The sequence below is a fragment of the Microcaecilia unicolor genome, chromosome 4 (assembly GCF_901765095.1).
Source record: "Microcaecilia unicolor chromosome 4, aMicUni1.1, whole genome shotgun sequence".
Classification (NCBI taxonomy): Eukaryota; Metazoa; Chordata; class Amphibia; order Gymnophiona; family Siphonopidae; genus Microcaecilia; species Microcaecilia unicolor.
Genome location: NC_044034.1, coordinates 294,941,985 through 294,967,230, shown reverse-complemented (window position 1 = coordinate 294,967,230; position 25,246 = coordinate 294,941,985). Strand labels below are relative to the sequence as shown.

Sequence of the window (25,246 nt, the reverse complement as noted above, 5' to 3'; positions counted from 1 at the left end):
CCGCACACCTGGACTCCATACCCTTCTTAATAACACCCAACATTCTATTCGCTTTCCTAGCCGCAGCAGCACACTGAGCAGAAGGTTTCAGCGTATCATCGACGACGACACCCAGATCCCTTTCTTGATCCGTAACTCCTAACGCGGAACCTTGCAAGACGTAGCTATAATTCGGGTTCCTCTTACCCACATGCATCACTTTGCACTTGTCAACATTGAACTTCATCTGCCACTTGCACGCCCATTCTCCCAGTCTCGCAAGGTCCTCCTGTAATCGTTCACATTCCTCCTGCGACTTGACGACCCTGAATAATTTTGTGTCATCGGCGAATTTAATTACCTCACTAGTTATTCCCATCTCTAGGTCATTTATAAATACATTAAAAAGCAACGGACCCAGCACAGACCCCTGCGGGACCCCACTAACTACCCTCCTCCACTGAGAATACTGGCCACGCAATCCTACTCTCTGCTTCCTATCTTTCAACCAGTTCTTAATCCATAATAATACCCTACCTCCGATTCCATGACTCTGCAATTTCTTCAGGAGTCTTTCGTGCGGCACTTTGTCAAACGCCTTCTGAAAATCCAGATATACAATATCAACCGGCTCCCCATTGTCCACATGTTTGCTTACCCCCTCAAAAAAATGCATTAGATTGGTGAGGCAAGACTTCCCTTCACTAAATCCGTGCTGACTTTGTCTAATCAGTCCATGTTTTTGTATATGCTCTGCAATTTTATTCTTAATAATAGCCTCCACCATCTTGCCCGGCACCGACGTCAGACTCACCGGTCTATAATTTCCCGGATCTCCTCTGGAACCCTTCTTAAAAATCGGAGTAACATTGGCTACCCTCCAGTCTTCCGGTATTACACTCGATTTTAGGGACAGATTGCATATTTCTAACAGTAGCTCCGCAAGTTCATTTTTTAGTTCTATTAATACTCTGGGATGAATACCATCAGGTCCCGGTGATTTACTACTCTTCAGCTTGCTGAACTGACCCATTACATCCTCCAAGGTTACAGAGAATTTGTTTAGTTTCTCCGATTCCCCCGCTTCAAATATTCTTTCCGGCACCGGTGTCCCCCCCAAATCCTCCTCGGTGAAGACCGAAGCAAAGAATTCGTTTAATTTCTCCGCTACGGCTTTGTCCTCCTTGATCGCCCCTTTAACACCATTTTCGTCCAGCGGCCCAACCGACTCTTTGGCCGGTTTCCTGCTTTTAATGTATCTAAAAAGTTTTTACTATGTATTTTGCTTCCAACGCTAATTTCTTCTCAAAGTCCTTTTTTGCCCTCCTTATCTCCGCTTTGCATTTGGCTTGGCATTCCTTATGATCTATCCTGTTACTTTCAGTTGGTTCTCTTCTCCACTTTCTGAAGGATTGTTTTTTGGCTCTAATGATTTCCTTTATCTTACTGTTTAGCCACGCCGGCTGACGTTTAGTCTTTTTTCCCTTTTTTCTAATACGTGGAATATATTTGTCCTGAACCTCCAGGATGGCGTTTTAAACAGCATCCACGCCTGATGCAAGTTTTTTACTCTGCGAGCTGCTCCTTTCAGTCTTTTTTTCACCATTTTTCTCATTTTGTCGTAATCACCTTTTCTATAGTTAAACGCTAGCGTACTTGATTTCCTAGTTTCACTTCCTTCAATGCCAATATCAAAACCGATCATATTATGATCACTGTTATCAAGCGGCCCTCGTATCGTTACCCCCTGCACTAGATCATGAGCACCACTAAGGACTAAGTCTAGTATTTTTCCTTCTCTTGTCGGCTCCTGAACTAGCTGTTCCATGAAGCTGTCCTTGATTTCATCAAGAAATCTTATGTCCCTTGCGTGTACAGATGTTACATTACCCCAGTCTATATGCGGGTAATTGAAATCCCCCATTATTATTGTGTTGCCCAGTTTGTTTGCGTCCCTGATTTCCTTTAACATTTCCGCATCCGTCTGTTCGTCCTGGCCAGGCGGACGGTAGTACACTCCTATCACTATCCTTTTCCCCTTTGCACATGGAATTTCAATCCACAGTGATTCCAAGGAGTGTTTTGCTTCCTGCAGAATTTTCAATCTATTTGATTCAAGGCTCTCGTTAATATACAATGCTACCCCTCCACCAATCCGATTCACCCTATCACTACGATATAATTTGTACCCCGGTATGACAGTGTCCCACTGGTTATCCTCCTTCCACCAGGTCTCAGAGATGCCTATTATATCTAATTTTTCATTTAGTGCAATATATTCTAACTCCCCCATCTTATTTCTTAGGCTCCTGGCATTCGCATATAGACATTTCAAACTATGTTTGTTGTTCCTAAGTACATCATGCTTAGTACTTGACAGTATTAATTGGCAATCTTTTGTCTGATTTTTATTGTTATTTAAAGATACCCGATCTACTACAATCTCTTTTGCAACCTCACTATCAGGATACTCTATCTTCCCTGTTATGGTGATATCTTTGAAAGATACCTTATCCCGAACCATGCTCTTTTGAGCGACTGTCGGCCTTCCCCCCATTTCTAGTTTAAAAGCTGCTCTATCTCCTTCTTAAACGCCGATGCCAGCAGCCTGGTCCCACTCTGGTTAAGATGGAGCCCATCCTTTCGGAATAGGCTCCCCCTTCCCCAGAATGTTGCCCAGTTCCTAACAAATCTAAAGCCCTCCTCCCTGCACCATCGTCTCATCCACGCATTGAGTTTTTTGTTTTTTTTTGTACCTTCATTGCTTTAATGGACTGGTACTGTAAGGCTTTCTCAGGGAAGCAGCAACTACAAACCTGCTGGGGTGAAGCCAGTGTTGGATCAGCCTTTCAACGTGAAATGGAAAGCAAGTTGGCTGCATTAAAGCTTTGGCCCATAATGGCTACAGACAGTCTGCTTTTAAGGTGTGTGAAATCGCTGGATAAGTCCCCATCTTTGACAGTAGCCCAGGCTCCACAGAGCTCTTTCGACCTATTTTTAAAATGACTTTGTTGTGTGGGGGGAAGGGCAAAGTTTTTTGCTTGGCTAGTGATTTCTCCATTTACAATCAGAAAAGGGAGCGTCCTGTGTCTCCTTTTCCCAGGGGACATGGCTACCAGTGTGTGGTCTGATCTTACATCTTGGCTTTTTCATCCTCTTTGATAAGTAAAAACCCCAGAACCCTGATAGAGAAAGAAAAGTCGCTTTAGTGATGTGATCTACATGTTGGGAGAGAAAAATTCCCCTGGTCTGATTCTGGGAGGAGCTCTGAGGCAAGGATGGGAGGGGGACACGAGCTAGAGGAAGAGGAGGAGGTGGGTGGAGGATCTAAAGCTAGAGAATAGGATGGAAGGGCCGAGGGCCTGAGGGGGAAATGCAGACCACAATGCAGAGGCTGGGGTGTGGGCCTGAAGGGAGCAGTTTGAATGTGTTCACTTTCTGCTTCCGGAGAAGGGGGTGATTAGAAGCCTGGAGGAACCCTGTGTGGGGTTATTTTTAGTTCTTTTTTATAAGTTACAGTTTTGGTGTGGCTTTGCTTCTCCTGCCCCTCCCCATATGTTTTCTCTCCAGCTCTGGGCATAAAATGCTGTATATTCCAGTCTGAAACTGAATTGCACAGTGTGTCAGGTTAGGCTTGCCATACTCAAGTGAACCTAAACCCAGTCCTGCTTTTGCTTAAATGATTTGCCCAAGATCACAAGGAGCAGCAGTGGGATTTGAACAAGCCACCTCTGGTTGTCAAGACCAGTGCTCTAACCATTAGGCTACTCCGCCACTCATGCATGAACTGAGACTGCACGGGGTGCCAGCGTCAGCGGCTCAGGAACGCTGTGGCTGACTGCTGAGTTTGACTGAGGAGAGTTGTGGTGGGTTTTCTGTGTGTTCAGCTGGCAGCACTTGGGGATCCCCGCCAGTGACACCAAGGATGTGCTGCTGCTGGGTGATCTGAGCTGAAAGTGGCTACACCCCTGCCCCCCCCCCCCCCCGGGAAGGACTGCAGTATTTTCAAAGTGGGCTTAAGATATAAGGGTCAAGAGAGATCAGCCGGCCCAAAAAAAGTACTTCCCAAGCCCGGGGCGAAGGGGTAGGTTTTCTCCTGTGATAGATTACTTTCTCTTATATCATAGGTTTGGCCCAGAGAAATAGCAGAGCTGTAGTCTGGCCATGTGAAAAGCTGTAAACTGCTGCTGGTACAACCACAGGAATGTCAAAAGTATTACTCCATGTCTGTGTGCTGGCAGTCATATGAGACTGACAGCCCTGGGTCTCTCTCTCTCTCTTTTTTTTTCTGCACACGGGGTTAATCTGGGAGGCTGTCTGAGTAGTGCCCTCAGCCAAACTTCCCTTTCTTCTCCGGCAAGGCTCCAGTTCTGGTTTTATTACCTCTGCCCTGTTCCAGAAAACTAAGATTTGAGAGACATTCCAAGATGATAGGGCAAGGGCATTGACCAAACACAGGACGTGATGCTGAGAGCACAGATACCAGGAGTGGATTGAAACAGATGATCTTTCTAAATCTGTACACTCAAAGCGTGTTACAGTGCCCCAGTGGGCTTGCAGTATGAGAGCTAGCTTTGCTAGTTTGCGTTTTAAAGCACACAGGTGCAAAGTAAAGTGCTTTATGCACTTACTTAGTAAATAGACTCCACTGAGAGTAATGCAGGGCTCGGGGTAATAGTATACATTAAATTTCATTAACACATAATCTAGTCCTAAGTTTTTACCTCAGGCACTGGAGGGTGAAGTAAAATTTTTCAAGGTCATGATGAGCATCTTTGGAAGAAACAGGATTTGATTTTTAACTTTCCTGGTACCCAGCCTGCTGCTCTAACCACTTGTGGGGAGCATGGTGTTATTCCAGGCAAGTTAAAATAAGGTTAGGTAGGGCCAGCGAAGGACCAGAATGCACCGAGCTGGGATTTGTTTGTAGTTAGTCCTGATTTTCTGTATAAACTGTGGACCTGTTGAAAGAGAGAAAAGGTGACTTGTAAGCACAAGTGTTCTGAAGTATGTGGAGCAGCCAGGGCAAAACCAGGCCTGCAAGGTCAGGGGAGATCTGTTACTGTGGTAACAGTTGGCACCTCTGTTCTCTGAAGTTTGGAGGCGTGCATAAAATCACGCCCGCCTGCCCCGCCTGGGGGAGGCCATCTGCCTGGGACCCCATGAGCTGGCCCTGCATATCTCCTTCACAGCCCAGCAGGGCTGAATATCTCCAGATCTCTGTCTGTTGCTGATTATGTGGCTGCTCAGGAATTCTGCAGTACTGAAGCCAGAGACTTGAGTGTTGAAATGTCTTCTGTGGGTTAAGCACTGCAGTGTCCTGGAAATCTGCTCTTACCCCTTGGCTGTTGGAGCCACTCTGTACCTGCTGATATTTTTCAGCAGTTGTGAAGGGAGTACCAAATTCTTTTCAAGCAGATCCCACAGGAGATGCAACAGTTTAAATCAGACACTGGCCTGTTCGCATGATATGAGCCTGCAAATAGGTGGGATAATGTGGGGTACAAATGCAATAAATAAAAATGATATGAACTGTGAAGTGGATTCTCCTGATTTTAAACGTGAATTCATTTTTTTGACAGATTCTTTGAGACGGTCCTCTGTACTCCCCCGACCTCTCCAAACACAGAATAAGTGAGTTCCTATTTTCCACTATTGAGTTCAAACATTTTTATTCATTTTATAAAAATATACGTAACTGTTGAACAATAGCAGAAGTCTAGAATGACAAAAACTGAATTCAGATGAAATCATAGCATCAATAGAATGATGAGAACACTCAGTGAAATTATAGCAGGCTTGCAGTAGGAAGGACAATATAACGAAAAGTTATACAGTAATTAAGTTACATTGTTATATTTGTAAATTTTATGTCAATGAGGATCGGATTGGGCTAAAAATAATTCTATTGGTTTCCAATTCTCTTTGATTTTCTTATATTTATTTGATTTCAGTTCAGATTTAAAGATTTGGAAGAGAGAATGCACCCAGAATGTGGAATTTAAATGTGAGGCAGTTTTCCAATTTCCAGAATCATTTGAGTAGTAAGAGCAATTAGAATGTCAAAGTAGCAATTGTCACTGTCGTCTGTAAATCCGGTAGGAGTCGGAGATGTCGCTGTTTCTAGATAAACCTGGATTGTAGCAGATGGGTGTGCATGTTCCAATCAGTCTTAGTGTTCTAACTCCCTGTGGGATGCATAGTGTAGTCCTGCGGCATGGAGAAAGCATATGTATAGCAGAATTGGGGAAGGATACAGAGCATGTATTGGTTACTTTCCCCTGGGCATGGGCTGTATGTGTTTTTAGCAGGGGGCACCCGGTTTGAATCTATTTTGTGCTTGGCATAGCTCAGCAGCTATGAGCCAGAGGTGAACATGGAGGAAGGCTTAGATAGGTCATACAAAACCATCTCAAGTTTTATTGGTTTATGCTTAAATCATCTTTATTAGCACATCAAGAGAAAAACCAACAACTGTGCATTGACTGACAATCTGTACTTTTCTTTTCCTTTTATACTGTATTTCAGTTTATCCCTTCCCTCCCTTCCCCCTTTTCCCCCCCTCCCCATGAACTCAGGAAAATTAGGGCATGTCTCTTGTTGCATATTTCTCAATGTCCAATAAACTATTACATATTAAGTAGTCTACTACGGGCTGCCGGTGTCATTATTCTCCAAAATGGGGCCCATCTTCGCTCAAATAATTTTCCCCCTTTCGCCAGGTCAGCATGCATGTCTATTCGTTACAAATGCAATAGTTGTATAATTTGGATTCTCCACTGCTGGAGTGTTGGTGCCTTTTGGGACAGGTTTTATTGGTTTAAATGATCTGGTGTAATGGGATCTTGTCGCTTACATGGCAATGTGACTGGTCCCACAGCACACTCTCTCTGCCATGTAAGAGTGAGTTATATGACAGAGTGTCCACATTTCAGTTTGTAAGCTTAAAAGCAAAACTGATACTAACTTCTGTGGAACTCTTCCTAACGACATAGTAACATAGTAAATGACGGCAGAAAAAGACCTGCATGGTCCATCCAGTCTGCCCTACAAGATAAACTCATATGCGCTACTTTTTGTGTATACCTTACCTTGATTTGTACCTGTCCTTTTCAGGGCACAGACCGTGTAAGTCTGCCCAGCACTATCCCCGCCTCCCAACCACCAGCCCTGCCTCCCACCACCGGCTCTGGCACAGACCGTATAAGTCTGCCCAGCACTATCCCCGCCTCCCGCCACCGGCTCTGCCACCCAATCTCGGCTAAGCTCCTTAGGATCCATTCCTTCTGAACAGGATTCCTTTATGTTTATCCCACGCGTGTTTGAATTCTGTTACCGTTTTCATTTCCATCACCTCCCGCAGGAGGGCATTCCAAGCATCCACTACTCTCTCCGTGAAAAAATACTTCATGACATTTTTCTTGAGTCTGCCCCCCTTCAATCTCATTTCATGTCCTCTCGTTCTACCGCCTTCGCACCTCCAGAAAAGGTTCCTTTGCGGATTAATACTTTTCAAATATTTGAACGTCTGTATCATATCACCCCTGTTTCTCCTTTCTTCCAGAGTATACATGTTCAGGTTATCAAGTCTCTGCTCATACATCTTGTAACGCAAATCCCTTACCATTCTCGTAGCTTTTCTTTGCACCGCTTCAATTCTTTTTACATCCTTCGCAAGATACGGCTTCCAAAACTGAACACAATACTCTAGGTGGGGCCTCACCAACGACTTATACCGGGGCATCAACACCTCCTTTCTTCTGCTGGTCACACCTTTCTCTATACAGCCTAACAACCTTCTAGCTACGGCCACCGCCTTGTCACACTGTTTCGTTGCCTTCAGATCCTCAGATACTATCACCCCAAGATCCCTCTCCCCGTCTGTACCTATCAGATTCTCCCCGCCTAACACATACGTCTCCCGAGGATTTCTATTCCCTAAGTGCATCACTTTGCATTTCTTCGCATTGAATTTTAATTGCCAAACCTTAGACCATTCTTCTAGCTTCCTCAGATCCTTTTTCATATTTTCCACTCCCTCCCGGGTGTCCACTCTATTACAGATCTTAGTATCATCCGCAAATAGGCAAACTTTACCTTCTAACCCTTCGGCAATGTCACTCACAAATATATTGAACAGAATCGGTCCCAGCACCGATCCTTGAGGCACACCACTACTCACCTTTCCCTCCTCCGAGCGAATTCCATTCACCACCACCCTCTGACTTCTGTCCGTCAACCAGTTCCTAATCCAGTTCACCATTTCGGGTCCTATCTTCAGCCCATCCAGTTTATTTAAGAGCCTCCTGTGGGGAACCATGTCAAAAGCTTTGCTGAAATCTAAGTAGATTACGTCCATAGCTGGTCCCTGATTCAGTTCTCCTGTCACACAATCAATCTCCCACCTTACCCTCCTCTCTCTATCACCTATCTCTACCTACCTACCCATCCATTTACGACCCTTCCTTCTATTATGTTATACTTAATTTCCTACTTTACATAACAAAATTCTGTGTTACCTATTACTATGTAAGCCGCATTGAGCCTGCTTTTAGTGGGAAAGTGCGGGATACAAATATAATAAATAAATAAATTATCATGTAGATACAGTTAGAAAAAAAAAAAAGAGGACATCTGTTCCCCCCTCCCACACACAGACGTTGGCAATTCATATCTACGGAGCTGGTGTAAGATATGCAGGGGCCCAGGACAGAAACTGGGGAGGGGATCCCAAAGCGCTCCCTTCAGGCTGTGCTTCCTTCTGCTTGAGATTATTATTATTATTATTTGTGGCATTTATACCCCGCTCTTTCCCGCTCGATAGCAGGTTCAGTGCGACTTACAAAGTGTGGTACATCACGGAGATAGTACAGATTTGGGGACAATGTATCAACGAGATGACATAATTACATAGAGTAGGTTCAGTGCAGTTTACAAAGAATTGTACAAAGTATCGCAGGGATGATACAGAGTTTGGAACAGAGTGTTGTAGAGATGACGTGGAGGGGCATAATCAAACGAAAACGTTTATCTCCAAGAACGGGTCCGTGAAGGGGCGGACCGAACAGTATTTTCGCAAAAAATAGACGTCCATGTTTTATTCGACAATTTGTGAGCTGGGCGTTTTTGTTTTTCAGCGATAATGGAAAATGAAAGCGCCCAGCTCAAAAACGAATAAATCCAAGGCATTTGTTCGTGGGAGGGGCCAGGATTCGTAGTGCACTGGTCCCCCTCACATGCCAGGACACCAACCGGGCACCCTAGGGGGCACTTTTACAAAAACAAAAAAAAAGGTAAAAGAGCTCCCAGGTGCATAGCACCCTTCCCTTGTGTGTTGAGCCCCCCAAATCCCCCTCAAAACCCACTGCCCACAAGTCTACACCATTATTATAGCCCTAAGGGGTGAAGGGGGGCACCTACATGTGGGTACAGTGGGTTTGGGGGGGTTGGACGACTAATAAGCATTAAGCAGCACAATTGTAACAGGTAGGGGGGGATGGGCCTGGGTCCACCTGCCTGAAGTCCACTGCACCCCCTAACAACTGCTCCAGGGACCTGCATACTGCTGCCAGGGAGGTGGGTATGACATTTGATGGTGAAAATAAAAAGTTGTGAAACATCATTTTTTTGTGGTGGGAGGGGGTTAGTGACCACTGGGGGAGTCAGGGGAGGTCATCCCCGATTCCCTCCGATGGTCATCTGGTCATTTAGAGCACTTTTTTGGGACCTGTTCGTGTGAAAAAAGGGTCCAACAAAAATGTCCTAAATGTTCGCTAAAAACGCCTTTATTTTTTCGATTATCGCCCTAACGCGTACATCTCTCCTCGGCCGATAACCACGCCCCAGTTCCACCTTCGCCACACCTCTGACACGCCCCCATCAACTTTGTCCGCATCCGCGACGGAGTGCAGTTGAAAACGTCCAAAATCGGCTTTCGATTATACCGATTTATTCGTTTTTGTGAGATAAACGTCTATCTCCCGATTTGGGTCGAAATCTAGGCGTTTTTCTCTTTCGATTATAAGGTGGATAGTTACATAGATTAAGACAATAGTAAGAGATGTGGGGAAGGGGTAGAAGTGTGGGTATTGCTAGTGTTGTGGAATTATGTTTGTGATGGATGGCATGGGGACCCTCAGCAATTATACTGGTTGCCACCACCTAATGCCTTACAGGGCTTTACAGAATGCCCACTGATCTCTTCATTGTTGGAGGAGAGCAGCCACTTGAGAAGATTTTAACCATGGTGTTTTTTTTCTTTGGACCTTGGCACCAGCAGGGCTAATGTTTAAACAGATGGGGCCCAGAGCAGAGGCTAAGACTGGATCCAGCTAGTGACAGGTGACATGAAAGTATTCCTTCATGACATCACTTAGCTTCACCTGGGGGGGGGGGGGTGGCCTTATGGTGCTGGGGCCCTAGGCTGTGTCCTGCTTGACCTGGCAAGGCTTGGCAGGGATGCTTTAGGAAGAGTCCACGATGAGCGTCAGCAAGGGATCTGAGAGCTTCCCGAACACCTGGGTCTGACACCTTGTCCCTTTGAACCACAGCAAAAAAAAAAGCCTTTAAATGGAATATTTTTTATTTTTGTTACATTTGTACCCTGCGCTTTCCCACTCATGGCCTTCTCCTTATGTAGCAGGAAGGGGCATAGCCATGGGTGGGTAGCTGAGGCTCACCCAGTAGTGGTGCACCCTTGGTGTAGCTGGCTGGGGTCTGAAGACCTCTGAAGATGGCCGTAACTCCCCTCAGACAGTCATGATAGTGGCAGCTCTCCCAGCCACCCATGCTGGCACCCTCAGCAAGCTTAGTTCTCACTCAGTTCATGCAAATAAAGACGATCTGCAAAGGGACTATTAGCCCACAATGGAAGAAATGCCATTTAAATCATTTGAGACTACAAGGTATATTTCCTTGGCAACCAGTTTTACAAGACAAAATGTTTTCTTCTTGTGTCACAGGCTGATGGTCACTGTGAAGGCCATAGATTGGAGCAGATTCTCTCTTCTCTGGAATATGTTCTGACCTATTCTCAACAGTAGTCTGTTCATAATTTCTTTGACATTTTATGTATAAAATCCTCCAGAATAATTCCAGGGAGTGGGGAATGATGATCAAAATGTTTTGTGCCTCCCAGCTTGACATTGAGGCTTCCTCATTTTCTTGTGAGATAGTTCTAGGTCTGACTGTGTGGACTTTAATTCTTTCATTTTGTCTGAAGCAAATTGCAAATTTCAGATAAGAACTGTTTTCCTGCTTTGTGGCCATCTTAGGTCTAGCTGCAGGAGGTGGTATTGATGCCAGCCTGACCTGCATTAGATAATGAGCTGATGTCACATGCACTTCTGGGTGTTGGGAACAAGATGGATGTCTTGGGTAGCTAAAGAGCAGCAGTTTCATTCTGGGTTACTTATGCACTATTTATATTTTTATATTTTAGTGGTTTAGTTTATTTCCTGCTGCTGCTATAGATGTTTCAGCTCACTTAGAACTGGGCTTGAGACCTTGATTCAAAGCCCAACACACACACACACTCACACTCACACTCACACACAGTCCTTGGCTGGGAGAGAGCAGGCCATGCAGCAGCACTGCTTCCTGAACTCTGCCACTTGATGTTGCCCTTAAGCAGTGACCCTGGCTCCCTTTCCCCAGGGGCTATGAATGCATCCCAACCAATCTGGGAAGCCCCAACATGAAACCTGAGACTTGAATCCAGCACCTTTCACATGGTAGTGCACAACACTTAACCATCAGAACTGCCTTTTCTATTTCTGCAATTCTCAGACCTGTCTTGGGGAAGCAGCAGCCAGTCAAATGTTCAGGATATCAAAAATGAATATGCATGAAAGAATGCATACAGTGCCTGCATTGCATGCAGGTTTATCTCATGCATGATTTTTGTGGATATCCTGAAAGCTTGACTGATTAGTGCTCCCCTAGGACAAGTTATTGAACTACTGTTCTTGTTTTCAAAAGGAAAACTTGCATTGAGGAGAGAGATTCTGTGGTCTAGCCAGCACTGTGGTCATCCTTGGAAAAGATTTGGTAGTTCTTTTTATAAATACATTCCTTACAGCTTATGCGCAGTTGGGGTCTGGGGGAAGGGTTCCTTCTGTCTACTGCTCTAGCACCCGTTCACAGAACATGGAGTGTCAGGGAGCCACAGTTGAGACTCTCTCTTTAATACTGATCAGCTCTGTGTCGAGTAAGTGTATCCTAGGAAGAACTTGGAAGAGTGTCAAGTTCAGTGTGTGGCTTGCTTGACAACAAGATTTCAGTGTGCTGGAGGTCTGCTGCTGCCATTTGGTATGACATAAGGTAAACACAGCCTGCTTTTCAGCAGCTGATTTGGCTGTACAGAGCACATTACCATACCTGCATGTCAGCAAAACTGATTTCTGGAGTCCTGAAATGTGAGAGAAGGGGAGAGGGAATTGGATTTAATATACCGCCTTTTTTGGTTGCAAAGTGGTTTATGTATTATACACAGGTACTTATGTTGTACCTGAGGCCATAGAGGGTTAAGTGACTTGCCCAGAGTCACAAGGAGCTACAGTAGAAATCAAATTCTGTCCCTCAGCCGCTGCACTAGCCATTAGGCTACAGAACATAGAGTGTCAAGGTAGACAAGTGTAGGCAGAAGATTTTTTTTTTTTTTTCCTGGTGCTGAGTTTGTGGATGTTTCCTGGAAATTCCCAACTTACCCTTGTTTTGTTATCTCTGCCTGGTTGCTCTCTGTCCTCCCCCTCCCCCTCCATGGCAACTTGAGGTTACTCTTGGAGGGAGCTGGGGTTTTTTTTTTTTTTTTTATTAAATGCCATATGAACACTGAGAACTGTTTGAAAAGGTCACATAGAGGCATATTTTCAAAGCACTTTGGGAGGCTAAGTTCCATAGGTTTCTATGGAACTTTGGGAGGCTAAGTGCTTTGAAAATAAGCCTCATAGTGGGTAACAATCATCTGTTCCTGATTATAAGCTCTTCTTTTTATGTGTTATCTGTAAAATCTTTTGCTAGCCAGAGAGCTCAAAATATCAGTCTTCTTGGCTCATAACTTTACTGTGTGCCTGTAGAGTCTCTTTTAGTGTTTTCTCTCAATTTATTGCACATGTATTTCTGATTATTATTTGTACACTCTTGGGAACATGTCTTCTGTTTTATTATGGCCGTGATCTGTTTTAAAAAATCTGTGTCCACTCTTCAGCTGTTCGTGCTATCTTCATTTGTACATGCATGAGTGGTACTTGCGTGGAGCTCTGACGGGGGTAGGCATAGTTATGAGGAGCTTTCAACTAAACCTTTTATTATCTGCTGAAAAATTACAATCGGACAGAAGAAAAGGAATCCATTTTAATTACCAAGGGACTTATATTCAAAAGAGAAAAACATCCAAAAAGCAGAACAAAGCGGCATTTAGTTGGTCTTTTTTCACAAAACGTCTAAATTGCTATTTTTGAAACACATTTTTATGATGTTTTTCTATGCAGGAAGCGTGCTTGAGGTGGCATTTGGGCATTCCTAACGGACATTTTTCTACCATAATGGAACAAAGCAAAAATGTGCAGTGCTAAAATCTAGATGTTTTGGGCTAGACCTGTTCTAATTAGGGGCGTAGCCAAACCTCGAAGTGGGAGGGGACCAGAGCCCAGAGTAGGGGGGTACACATTTTGGCCTGCCTCCCTGCCATGGCCCCCCCCACCGCTGCCGCTGCACATACCTTGGCTGGCAGGGGTCCCAAACCCCACCAGCTGAAATGTTTGTCCGGCACTGCATTGCCTGGGCTGCTCTCTCTTCCCCTTATATCTGGCATGCTCATTTTAATTAAATTGAGCATTCACTTTCATGCTCAGTTTCACTAAAATGAATGTGCCGGATGTGAGGGGAAGAGAGAGCAGGGCAGGCAATGCAGCGGAGACCAGCGCTGGACAAATGCAGCTGGTGGGGATGGGGGCCCCCAACAGCCAAACCAGGAGCCCAAAGCTAATTTGGGTCCCATGCCCCTGTGGCCCCCCCTGTAGCAATGCCACTAGTTTTAATAATGACTAAGTCACAAAAAGGTGCCCCAAATGGCAACTGGAGGGATTAAGGCGTGACCCTCCCTTACTTCCCCCCCCCTCGGTGGTCACTGACCCCACTCCCACCCCACAAAGATTGAAAAAAACAATACATACCAGGCTGTATGACAGCTTCAGATGTTATGGCCAGTCCTATTAGAAAAGCAATTCCCTGGAGTAGCCTAGTGGTCAGTGCAGTGAACTGTAGAGAAGGGGACCCAGGCCCATAACCCACTCTGTTACACTTGTGGTGGAAAGTGTGAGCCCTCAAAACCCCACCAAAATTCTACTGTACCCACATATAGGAGACACTCGCAGACATAAGGACTGTGGTTTGTTCTTAGAAAATGTAAAGTCATTTGTTGACAAATCTTGTGTGTCTGGATAATTAAATTTTTTTGGGAGGGGGAGTGAAGAGAGGTTTTCTGAGGAGAAAGATAAAGAGATTTCAGAGAGGCGGGACAGGAGATGGGGAGAATAGAAATCGAAGAAGGGAGGAGATGATGGAGAGAGATACTAGAAATTTGGGATCAAGTCAAGGAGGACAGATCACTTTATCATAGCCCCCCTCCTGGTGCCAATCCTTATCTCTCAAGCACACCCATACCATCTCCAACACCCTTATTCACTCACCCCCCATATCCCCTCACTCATTCACACTCCTGATTCCCTCACTAACCCCCTCCCCCAATTCCCTCACTCACGCATACTCTACGTTTTGGGAGATGCATTTCTCTTCCTCCAACTGGCTGCTAATCCTAGTTTGATAATTTAGAAACAGCAATAACAGTGTCTCAGGTCACTTCCTCTTCCCTTGTAGCCTGGGACCAGAGTGTTGGGCTGATGTGCCTTGCAGCACAACATTTCAACCCCAGGCTGCAGGGGAAGAGGAAATGGCCCAAAGTGTCATTGCTGCTATTTTTAAATTACCAAATTGGGATTGAGAGAGAGAGAGAGAGAGAGAGAGGGAAGATGCACTGTCTATCACTGCTGCTGCTCAGTTTGGCCCCCGAGTCTTCTGCCACAATTCTGCCAAAATCTAATTGTGCAGCAAGGGATGGATTATGCGACTCTTCTGTAGCTGCAGAATTTCAGGAGAATGGGGGCCCTCTCTCTCTGTATTTCTACAGCAGGCTTGTCCAACCTATGGCCCATGGGCCAGATCCTGGCCCACAAAGTGCTTTTTTTCTGGCTTTCGGAAGCTTTGCAGCTCTTATGGTGCTTACAATAGGATTCCTGATTCCTCGCCGTGACTTGAATCTCTGTAGGCATGAGCCCCCGCAGTGTCAGAAGTTCAGGTTGATCTCGCGACTTGAACTACAAGACCAACTCGAACTTCTGGCACTGCATGGCTCAAGCTTGCAGAGAGCCAAGTCATAGTGGGAAAGCAGGAATCCCACTGTTTCTTCTGCAGCTGAAACCAGGTGAGGGAAAAAAATGAGCGAAGGCTAGGGGGAGGAGGGTGTTCAATGAGCCATAAAGGCTGGGGAAGTGACAATGCACCATCGTATTTTACCACTATTTGACAAAATATGTGGCAAAATATGACGGTGCGTGCTTTGGCCCTCCAAATGTTACAAAATATAAAATGTAGCCCCGATAGAAAAAGGTTGGACAAGCTTGTTCTATAGCAATATATAGGACCTCATTTACTAACTAATGTATATTAGTTCAATTTAATGCACATTAACACAATCCCCCATTATTCATTATTTTCATCGCTGCCTATTTACTAACCAAAATTAACATGCTAAACTCAATTAACATGTATTAACCTGCATTAACACTTGTTAACGCATATTTATTTATAAAGTGGTGAGAAGATTGAGATAAGAATATTAACTATTTCTTATAGTATTTTGCTTCTGCTGTAATTTCACCTTCAGACATCTCAGCTGATAGATCCCCTCCTCCTTACTGCAAGCATGAGTGGAATAAAAGGAGCCAGGGTGGTAATATCCGAATTGCAGAACTGAAGCAGGAATGACTAGGAAATTGTGGGCACAGTGTTGAAGGACTGAGAGTCCCTGTGACATATCTATTAAAAAAACATCAGGGACTCAGTGAAAGTATTGAGTGTTCCTAGAAAACAGCAGGCAATTGTGCAGAAGATCTGAATGGTTCCATAATCTGAAACAGTAAAACCTTTGCAGAGCTGAGTGTTCCTTTTATTGTATTGTAAACTGCTTTGGTTTCAAGTTAAGCGGTATATTACATTTTTATTAAACATAAACATAAAGACCATGAAGTAGTTAGGATTTTATAAAGGGCTAAATATTCTGTCAGAGGAGATGCATTGCTATAGGGTGCCAGGACCAGATTTAAGATTAAAATGCCCATAGAGACAGGATTTTTTTTTGGAGGGGGGGGGGGGGGGAGAGTGCTCAGGTTTGGGGCACCTTCAGAATTTGCTACCCTAGGCATGTGCCTGTGTTCCTAAATCCAGTCCTGTAAGGTGCTCTAGCACTCATATGAGAAGGGATGGGAAGGGATTGCTGCTCCTGGCTTGGATGTAGAAGAAAATTAGGAAAATATTAGAACATCCATTCTCAGTCCTTTCCTGGAAGCACATCCAACCCATTTGGTTTACTGGATATCCAGAATGAATATACATGGGGAAGCTTTTTTATTGGTTCTCCATTGCCTTCTCATTTATCTCTTTTATATTGGATTTGGATATCCTGTAACCCAGACAAGTTGAGTTTGCCTGCAGGACAGGTTTGTGAAGTTGTGCACCAGTGCACCAGAGAACCATATCTATCTATATATATAAAAGGCACCTCCAATGTTCCATTGAAGCCTCAAGCCGGAAATTTGAGGCGCCCGAGATATCCGGTTTGGCCTGCAGGCTGCAGTCACTGTAGCTCCGCCCTCACGTCAAAACGCGATGACGTTGAGGGCGGGGCGGGCCTGCAGTCAGTGTACCTACGGCCTTGCGTCAACATGCGATGATGCAGAGGGCGGGGCGGCGAAGACACAACGGACGACTTCCACACATTCTCTGACAGCTGCTGGGAGAGTGCACCGAACTTTGCAAACTCGCAACCATGTCACTCAGGGACGGAGGGAGGGAGAGGAGAGGTGTGGAACTCGGAAGGGAGGCACGGAGGAGGTGTCTGGAACTCAGGAGGGAGGGACAGAGGGAGGACGGTGGGGGAGATTACCCTGCTAGCGGCCGTTTCATTTTTTCCCGAAACGGGCATTTCTTACTAGTAGGATTATAAAACAGATCCCCTGACCTAAGCTAGATGAAAAGTTGAAACAAGGAATTTATGCATGGTAGTTAATGCTAAATGTTGATCGCTAATATTAAAGATCTCTGCTCTTGTCATGGACTGATGCTCAATACACAGGCGGTAAAGCGAACAAAACCCACCCCATATCACAGGAACAGCGCAGAAACATAGCCCTCCAATACTCAGAGCTAATGGCATTCTGATTATATGCACACTGTGAGACTGAAAGTAAGGGTAAGTTTAGCTCTTGTGTGCATGCCCAGACAAACCCGGAAGTGAAGCACACATTGGCACCGTTCTTTTGCGCCATAAATATAATTTAAAAAAACAGGCACCAGTGTGTGCTTTCACTTTTCGGTTTTGCTTGGACTCGCACATATTTATTTCTCACTACCAGCGCTTAGAAGATTGCGTGGGCTTATTTCTGCTTCCAAAAAATATCAAAACTGGCAGTTTAAAATGAAAAATTCAGTATAAATTCTCTCTTTAAACCCCTCAATGCCACCGCCAAGCTGGCAGTAAGCTTCCATTGTTAAGGCCATCGTTCATTTGTACACTGTTCTCTGAGCATTGGGAGGGAATACCAAATGACCGGGGCCATTAACATCCATTTGACTGTATTTCAGTACAGTTTGTGGCCATCTTTGGTGTGCACATTGTTTCCTGCACTAGTGCCCTCTGATCATTCTGTGCACATTAACACCGATGCTAGTCCGACACTAATTGCCTCTAGCGCCAGTGTTAGGTTCTTGCCGGTGGAGTTCTCCGTGAGGCCCCGATGCTCTGAGCCACCGCCAGCCTGCCACTGTTGGTCTGCTCCAGCACTGTAGGTGGCGCTTCTCTATGACCCCATTATTATTTTGTATTGGTTAGTTGACTTGACTTTATTGGGGACTCCTCAGGCCTGCTGCAATAAATTCAGAGAGAAGCCCTCCTCTCCCTGCCCAGCTAGCTGTGGTTTTGAGAGAAACAACTGGCTCTCTGAGTACCTGGGGAGGGGGGCTGGAGAATTAATTCTGTTTTGGGTTTTTTTTTTTAATTAGTACCTCAAGGAAAGTTACATTCAGGTACAATATGCATTTTCTTGTCCACAGAGGGCTTATGGTCAAATTTGTACTTGAGGGAATGGAGATTGAAGTGACCTAGGGTCACAAAGGGAAATGAGACTTGATATACAGCCTTTCTGTGGTATTTTGCAACTACATTCAAAGTGGTTTACATGTATACAGGTACTTATTTTGTACCTGGGGCAATGGAGGGTTAAGTGACTTGCCCACAGTCACAAGGAGCTGCAGTGGGAATCAAACCCAGTTCCTCAGGATCAAAGTCCGAAGAACATCATCGACAGAAGCCAATGTGATTCCAAGTTTGCTGCTCTAACCACTAGTTATGTAATCTTTGTCACACATTGGTTACAACATTGTAAATGGTCTACCCTGGTTATACATTCATTGGACTCAAGAGCTTCCAATTATTATGATTGGAAAGGATGATGTACAAGAGATGATAGCAGCATAGCTGCAGGAATGGAACACATAAGGCTGGCAGAGAAGCAAAGAATTTGTGGATTCCAGCCCATTATTGCTAGATTTCTCAGCAGCTTTTGACACTGTGAGATCACGATAGTATGCTAACAGGACTGGCAGAAATAGGTTTCAGTGTAACAGTACTTGCCTGGTTCACATCCTATCTATCAGACAGGCAACAGTCCATAGTGTTTGGCAGTACCTCATCGCCACCATGGGCACTGACCTGTGGGGTAAATAAATCCTAATAAATAAAAATATTTGCCAGGTAAAGAGAGATTCTTCTGGAGTGTCCAGCATGCTGCATCAAAAATATGCATCTTGTTTTATTGCCACTAAATCTCTTTCTGTGTCACTTCCCAGTTGTTTGCACCCAATGCTGCTACACAGCATAAAGGCATTAGGGTGGTACTGTAAGACGCTTCTGTTGATGAAATACACAGCAACACCCAGATTTATTAGCATCTATCATGTGAATGGATCAGATGAAACTCTTTCAGCTGCTATCTATGCTCCTCAAGAATGGGGCAAATCCCAAGTAAGGCAAGGGGACATGACACAGGAAGGTTTTTTTTTTCCAGCTGCTGATAGGGGGAGGAGTGACCCAATGGTTAGAGCAGCACACTGGAACCAGAGGGCCGAAGTTCAAATCCCACAGCCTTGGGCAAGACACTTAATCCTCTATTGTCTTGATATGTCCAGGCATGGTCCTGGCAACCTCTTGCTATTGAAACCGTCACACTTGTGCCAACCCCATGTGCTTGTGGGCAGTTGGTACAAGAGCGCTGTTGATGGAATTACAAAAAAAAAAAAAGGGACTTGCTACCCACACTGTTTGCCCATTTTCTTGGATCAGTCTTCTAGCTACAAGGCCTCATGGCTTTTCCAGACAACTACCTGTTACCATCAACTGGCTCCATCGATTGAATTATCATGAGGAGTGTGCAATTTGGCACACCAGGGCTTGTCTGGCCATTAGGCAAACTAGGTGGTTGCCTAGAGCAGTGCCCTCGGGGGAGGGGGGAGTGCAGCTGCCAAAAGCAAAAGAGATCATGACAGTCACACGCATTCTGAGAACTATCATCCTGTGCTTTTTACTGTTTCATACATTACAATGTCCAATTCTGTGTTTTTCAGGATTATTCTGGGAGCAGTAATATTGGGGTAACATGATTGTTACATAAGAACATAAGAATAGCCATACTGGGTCAGACCAATGGTTCATCCAGCCCAGTATCCTGCTTCCAACAGTGGCCAATCCAGGTCACAAGTACCTGGAAGAAACCCAATTAGTAGCAACATTCCATGCTACCAGTCCCAGGGCAAGCAGTGGCTTCCCCCATGTCCATCTCAATAGCAGGCTATGGATTTCTCCTCTAGGAACCTGTCCAAACCTTTTTTTAAACCAGATACACAAAGCACCGTTACCACATCCTTCAGCAACAAGTTCCAGAACTTAACTATTCTTTTAATGAAAAAATATTTCCTCCTATTTGCAGAAGATTTCAGCATATTGTCTACAATGACACCTAGGTCTTTTTTTTTTTTTTTTGAGTGGCTGACTCCTAAAGTGGACCCTAACATTAGATAACTATAATTTGGATTATTCTTCCCAATGTGCATCACTTTGCATTTGTCTACATTAAATTTCATCTGCCATTTGGATGCCCAGTCTTCCAGTTTCGTAAGTTCTTCATAGAAATCAAACAAAATAAAACATGGAAAAGAAAATAAGATGATACCTTTTTTATTGGACAATAAAAAAGGTATCATCTTATTTTCTTTTCCATGTTTTATTTTGTTTGATTTCTATTGATAACCTTAAGAGTGGACTAACACGGCTACCACACTCCTCTACGTAAGTTCTTCATGCAATTCTTTACAATCCGCATGTGTTTTGACAACTTTTAAATAGTTTCATGTCATCCGCAAACTTAATCACCTCACTCATCATTCCGATTTCCAGATCATTTATAAATATGTTAAGTGGCATCTATCCCAGTACAGATCCCTGCGGCACTCCACTGTTCACTCTCCTCCATTGAGAAAAATGGCTATTTAACCCTACCCCCTGTTTTCAGTGCAATAACCAATTCCTAATCCACAGCAGAACACTGCCTCCTATCCTATGACTCTAATTTTCTCAGGAGTCTTTCATGAGGAACTTTGTCAAAAGCTTTCTGAAAATCTAGATACACTACATCAACCGGCTCACCTTTATCCATGTGTTTATTTCATGCCTTCAAAGAAATTAAGCAAATTGGTGAGGCAAGACCTCCCATGGCTGAATCTATGCAGACTCTGTCCCATTAAACCATGTTTGTCTATGTATTCTGTAATTTTATTCTTTATAATAGTTAACACTATTTTGCCTGGCATTGAGGTCAGGCTTACCAATCTGTAATTACTCGGATCACCCCTGGATCCCTTTTTAAAAATTGGCGTCACATTGGCCACCCTCCAATCCTTAGATACAACAGACACGACAGGTTTCAAATCACTAGCAGCAGATCAGCAATTTCAAGTGAGTTCTTTCAATACCCTGGGGTATATACCATGTGGTCCCGTTAATTTATCACTCTTTAACTTGTCGATTTGGCTCAGTACAGCTTCCAAGTTCACTGAGATTTCTTTTAAAATCTTATTGGGGGGTGGCTAGGAATCTGAAAGGTAATTGGGGGTTTGCAAAGCTGATGATTCATCTAGAGTGACTAAAATACCCACTGTACCTGAATGTAACACCTTGAGCTACTACTGAAAAAGGTGTGAGCAAAATCTAAATAAATAAAAAGCAAGGCGCAGTGCCCCCACGGGTGCACGTAGCCGCCCATAATATGGCGCCGTGCCCCGATGGGCATGCGCACCGGGCCAGCGGGGTGCAAATGCGGCGGAGCGGCCACATTCCCACCGCCCAAAGAGCACCCCGCTGAAAAGGGGGAAGAGCTACAAAGGGGTTTAAAAGCCCCTGGGCGGAGCCCGGACGGCCTCTTCAGGCGTCTGGGCACCAGCATACATGTCCATTGGAGCGAACGATCCCCTTTCGTTGCTAGCCAGGCATGTTCTCTCGCCGTGGCAGCACTGAATCAAACTCGAGCTCCTCTGGCCTGTTCGGCCCCTTTACGTCCCCATTCCTTGCGTGCCGCTGGTCGGCAGCCAATACCTTGGCCCAGCCACAAGGAGTCCCACGGCAGTGCGCCTTCTCTCCTAGCTAGATGTGGCAGGCGCTTCTTATCCTCGCCGGGTCGGCTATGACCCCTGCAGCGGTGAAGCGTGCGAGACAGCGGAGGAATCGTCACTCGGTCTAGGGGCTCCCTCGCAGTAAGTAAAAGAAAGGGAGCAGACATGCATCCGTGCAGCAGGGGGACATTGGAGCGGGATCCGTTTGGACCCACAAGCTCCAACCCCACTGTTCTTAGGTGGAAGCGCCATGCGGTCGGGAGATCGGGGTTGGGTTTAGAGCGAGGCCCGTCAGTGATAGCGGGAGTGCGGCCGGCCCCTACAATTGCCACACCGCTGCTCTGTTTCCCCGCACATTGTCTCCTTTGGCCGGCTGCTTTAAAATAAATAAAAATAAAATAAATCCGCGAGTAGCTCCCGGTGACAGTCAGTCCACTTTGCGCGGCTTCCATTCCGGCCACTCTTTCGGGTCGTGCTAGACTGCGGTGCAGGAAGACGGGGCGCATGGGCCAAGCCGAGCGCCGTGTGGAGTCTCGGTCCCTTGCAGCGCATGTGTCCGGGGGCGCCATGCGGACGGAGCGGGGTCCGGTTGGAGAGTTGCATGTGCGGCCGACCCCGCCCATTGCCTCCTTCGCGCTCCCCTCCCGGCCTTTGTTTAAAAAAAAAAAATGTCGCAGGCGTGGAGCTCGCCGCGTTCAGAGTTTGTTGAGCAACACAGCGCTGCGATGAGACAGAGGTCAAGGGAGCCCATCTAGTCCACTGAACGCAATAGGCCAATCTGGTTAATCTCTGTTCCCACTCCCCATTACTCCCATTGCTATCTACTCACAACAAGGCAAGGCTATGAGCTGCTGCAAAGAGGTTTAATAGACATCAGTGGAAGTGAGCCTATCTAGTCCACTGTTTGCAAGGAAGCCAATTGGGTCGATCTCAGTTTCCACTGCCCCATGCTGCCGTCAGGGCCACTCACTCAAAACAAAGCAAACAAACAAACAAACATAGCAAAAAAAAAAAAAAAAAAGACCTACACGATCCAGATAGTCGGCCTAACAATTTAAACTCACATGTGCCATGTTATGTGGATACTTGACCGGGATCTGTTTCCGCCATTGTTGGGACACAGACCGTAGAAACGATCACTCGGTAGTCCCCGATTAAGCAATGGGCTGTCCCACGAGGGATCACACAGGCAGCAGCCATCTAGGAGAGCTCTAGGTCACACGGGAGTAAAGGGAAGTACATAGGGCAGGCATATATGATCAGAGGGCACAAGCGGTGGCCATCTTGGGGCAGTTAGTCAAAGAGTTATGGGTATCACTCAGGGCGACCATATTGGAGAGGGCACGAATCGAATGGCCTTTAGGCTCTTAATAGGTGATAGCGGCCACCTGAGTAGGCCACGACAGGGAAGTCTAATGCGCACTGCTCCGGCGCGCCATGTCCCAGGACAGACGCAAAAAAAAAAAAGGGGGGGCTACTAGTCTTAATTATATACAACGTGTGGCCGCGGAAAGAAATGTTCTCACCAGCGACCTGCAGATCGCAGTTGAAGAACTAACCAAATTCTGCAAACTACTGAAGACCCATCCCTTGGACAAGACATACCACAAAGAACAACACATGGGAACTCCCCATGTATTAAGAAATGTCCTATAACTTACTCTTGTTATATTACTATCATGCTTTCATTATTATTATTATTATTATTATTATTAGCCTTTGTATAGCGCTACCAGATGCATGCAGCGCTGAACGCCTGGTCCTGTTGATTTATCACTCTTTAACTTGTCGATTTGGCTCAGTACAGCTTCCAAGTTCACTGAGATTTCTTTTAAAATCTTATTGGGGGGTGGCTAGGAATCTGAAAGGTAATTGGGGGTTTGCAAAGCTGATGATTCATCTAGAGTGACTAAAATACCCACTGTACCTGAATGTAACACCTTGAGCTACTACTGAAAAAGGTGTGAGCAAAATCTAAATAAATAAATGGCCTTGCACAAGCTCTGTGCCAGACACACCCATGCATCTGTGGATCTGCATCTCCACTAGCACTTTTGAGCTGGTTTTATAGGGAGATATTGATGAAGGGGAGCAGGGTTGATTAGGAGGCGGTCCTTCCATGTAGGAATGAGAATCTGATGGTTCTTGGTGTGAAATAGGAGTCCAGAGTTTTTCAGGGTTGGAAGTATATTTGGGAATATCTGAATGAGTGATTTTACGTGAAGTGTGGGGTTGGTATGCAGCTGGGGTTGAGGCTTTTGTCTTTCCTGCTCTTTTTTGGGTATAGTTGGGATTTTGCAAGTTTTCCTTTTGTTATCTTTTGTGTTACAGTATTGTATTAGTGTACAGCTGTGTGAACATAGGGGTTTTTAATTAGGATGTGACCTTGAGTGTTACAACATAAGACAAGAAGCAAATGTGATAGAGAAATTATGAAACTTGCATCCTGCCAGACAGACCCAGATGTTAGTTTGATTCTAACATATAGCTTGCCAGACATAAGGGTCACTTATGTTTCCACTAGGACTTCTAATTTACTGTGCTTGCAGTGACAGTCTGCTAGACAGAACTGACATGCAGCAGGTAATATCATAAAAGTAATATTTCTATAAGAGAACAATTACCATTTCAGTACCAAATCCCACCCCCCCCCCCAAAACAAAATGTAAGTAAAAAAGTACTGATTTTAAATTCTGACATGCTTTCTGGGATCTCAGCCTCACATGGTAAGGAACAATGAGACTTGTATACACTAATTATTCTTTTTGAAATATATACCTTCATAGTTTTCAAGAATAAAACCTCTTTTGTCTGGTAGCATAATTTAGATTGGAACTGGGGAAATCTAAAATAAGAATTAAAAGCAATTTAAAATAAGATTGTTTTTGTGCCCCGATGTGAAGAGCAAGCATGGACCTAGGTCAGCCCCAAAATGGCTGATCTAATTCTGATTTTGCCCCATTGCACCTATGGATCTGTTGTTCCATTTTCTTTAGGAAAAGCAGAACCAGGAGCTCTGTAGCCAATGGGACAAAACCAGGACTAGATAAGGTTAATGACCTGCATCTGAAAGCAAATGTTATTTGGGTCCCTCCTACTTGCATTGATGTGGGGTCAAGCATATTAGCGGTGCTTGCTGGGGCAACCCCCTTTTTCAGTTCTGGTTTTATTTCTAATGGTGGGGCTGTTTTGCAGTCCTAGGTTACAGCTGTCCTGGTAGATTTGGGGGAAGGGGAAAAATGATAGAATTAGTCATAGGCAAAGCAAAGAT

The 25,246-nt window shown here is 45.0% G+C and overlaps 1 protein-coding gene across 4 annotated transcripts in view; it reads left to right on the top strand.

Annotated features, from left to right (window-relative positions):
- The window catches only part of ZMIZ2 (zinc finger MIZ-type containing 2), a 214,877-nt gene that overhangs the window by 35,568 nt on the left and 154,063 nt on the right, over nt 1-25,246 (top strand). For 3 of the 4 annotated variants that reach the window (XM_030201743.1, XM_030201741.1, XM_030201744.1), the window contains exon 2: nt 5,562-5,613. The exons of the other annotated variant lie outside the window; for it this stretch is intronic. The gene's annotated coding sequence lies outside the window, so the exon portion shown is untranslated. The remainder of the gene's footprint in view (nt 1-5,561; nt 5,614-25,246) is intronic. 4 annotated transcript variants of the gene reach the window in all.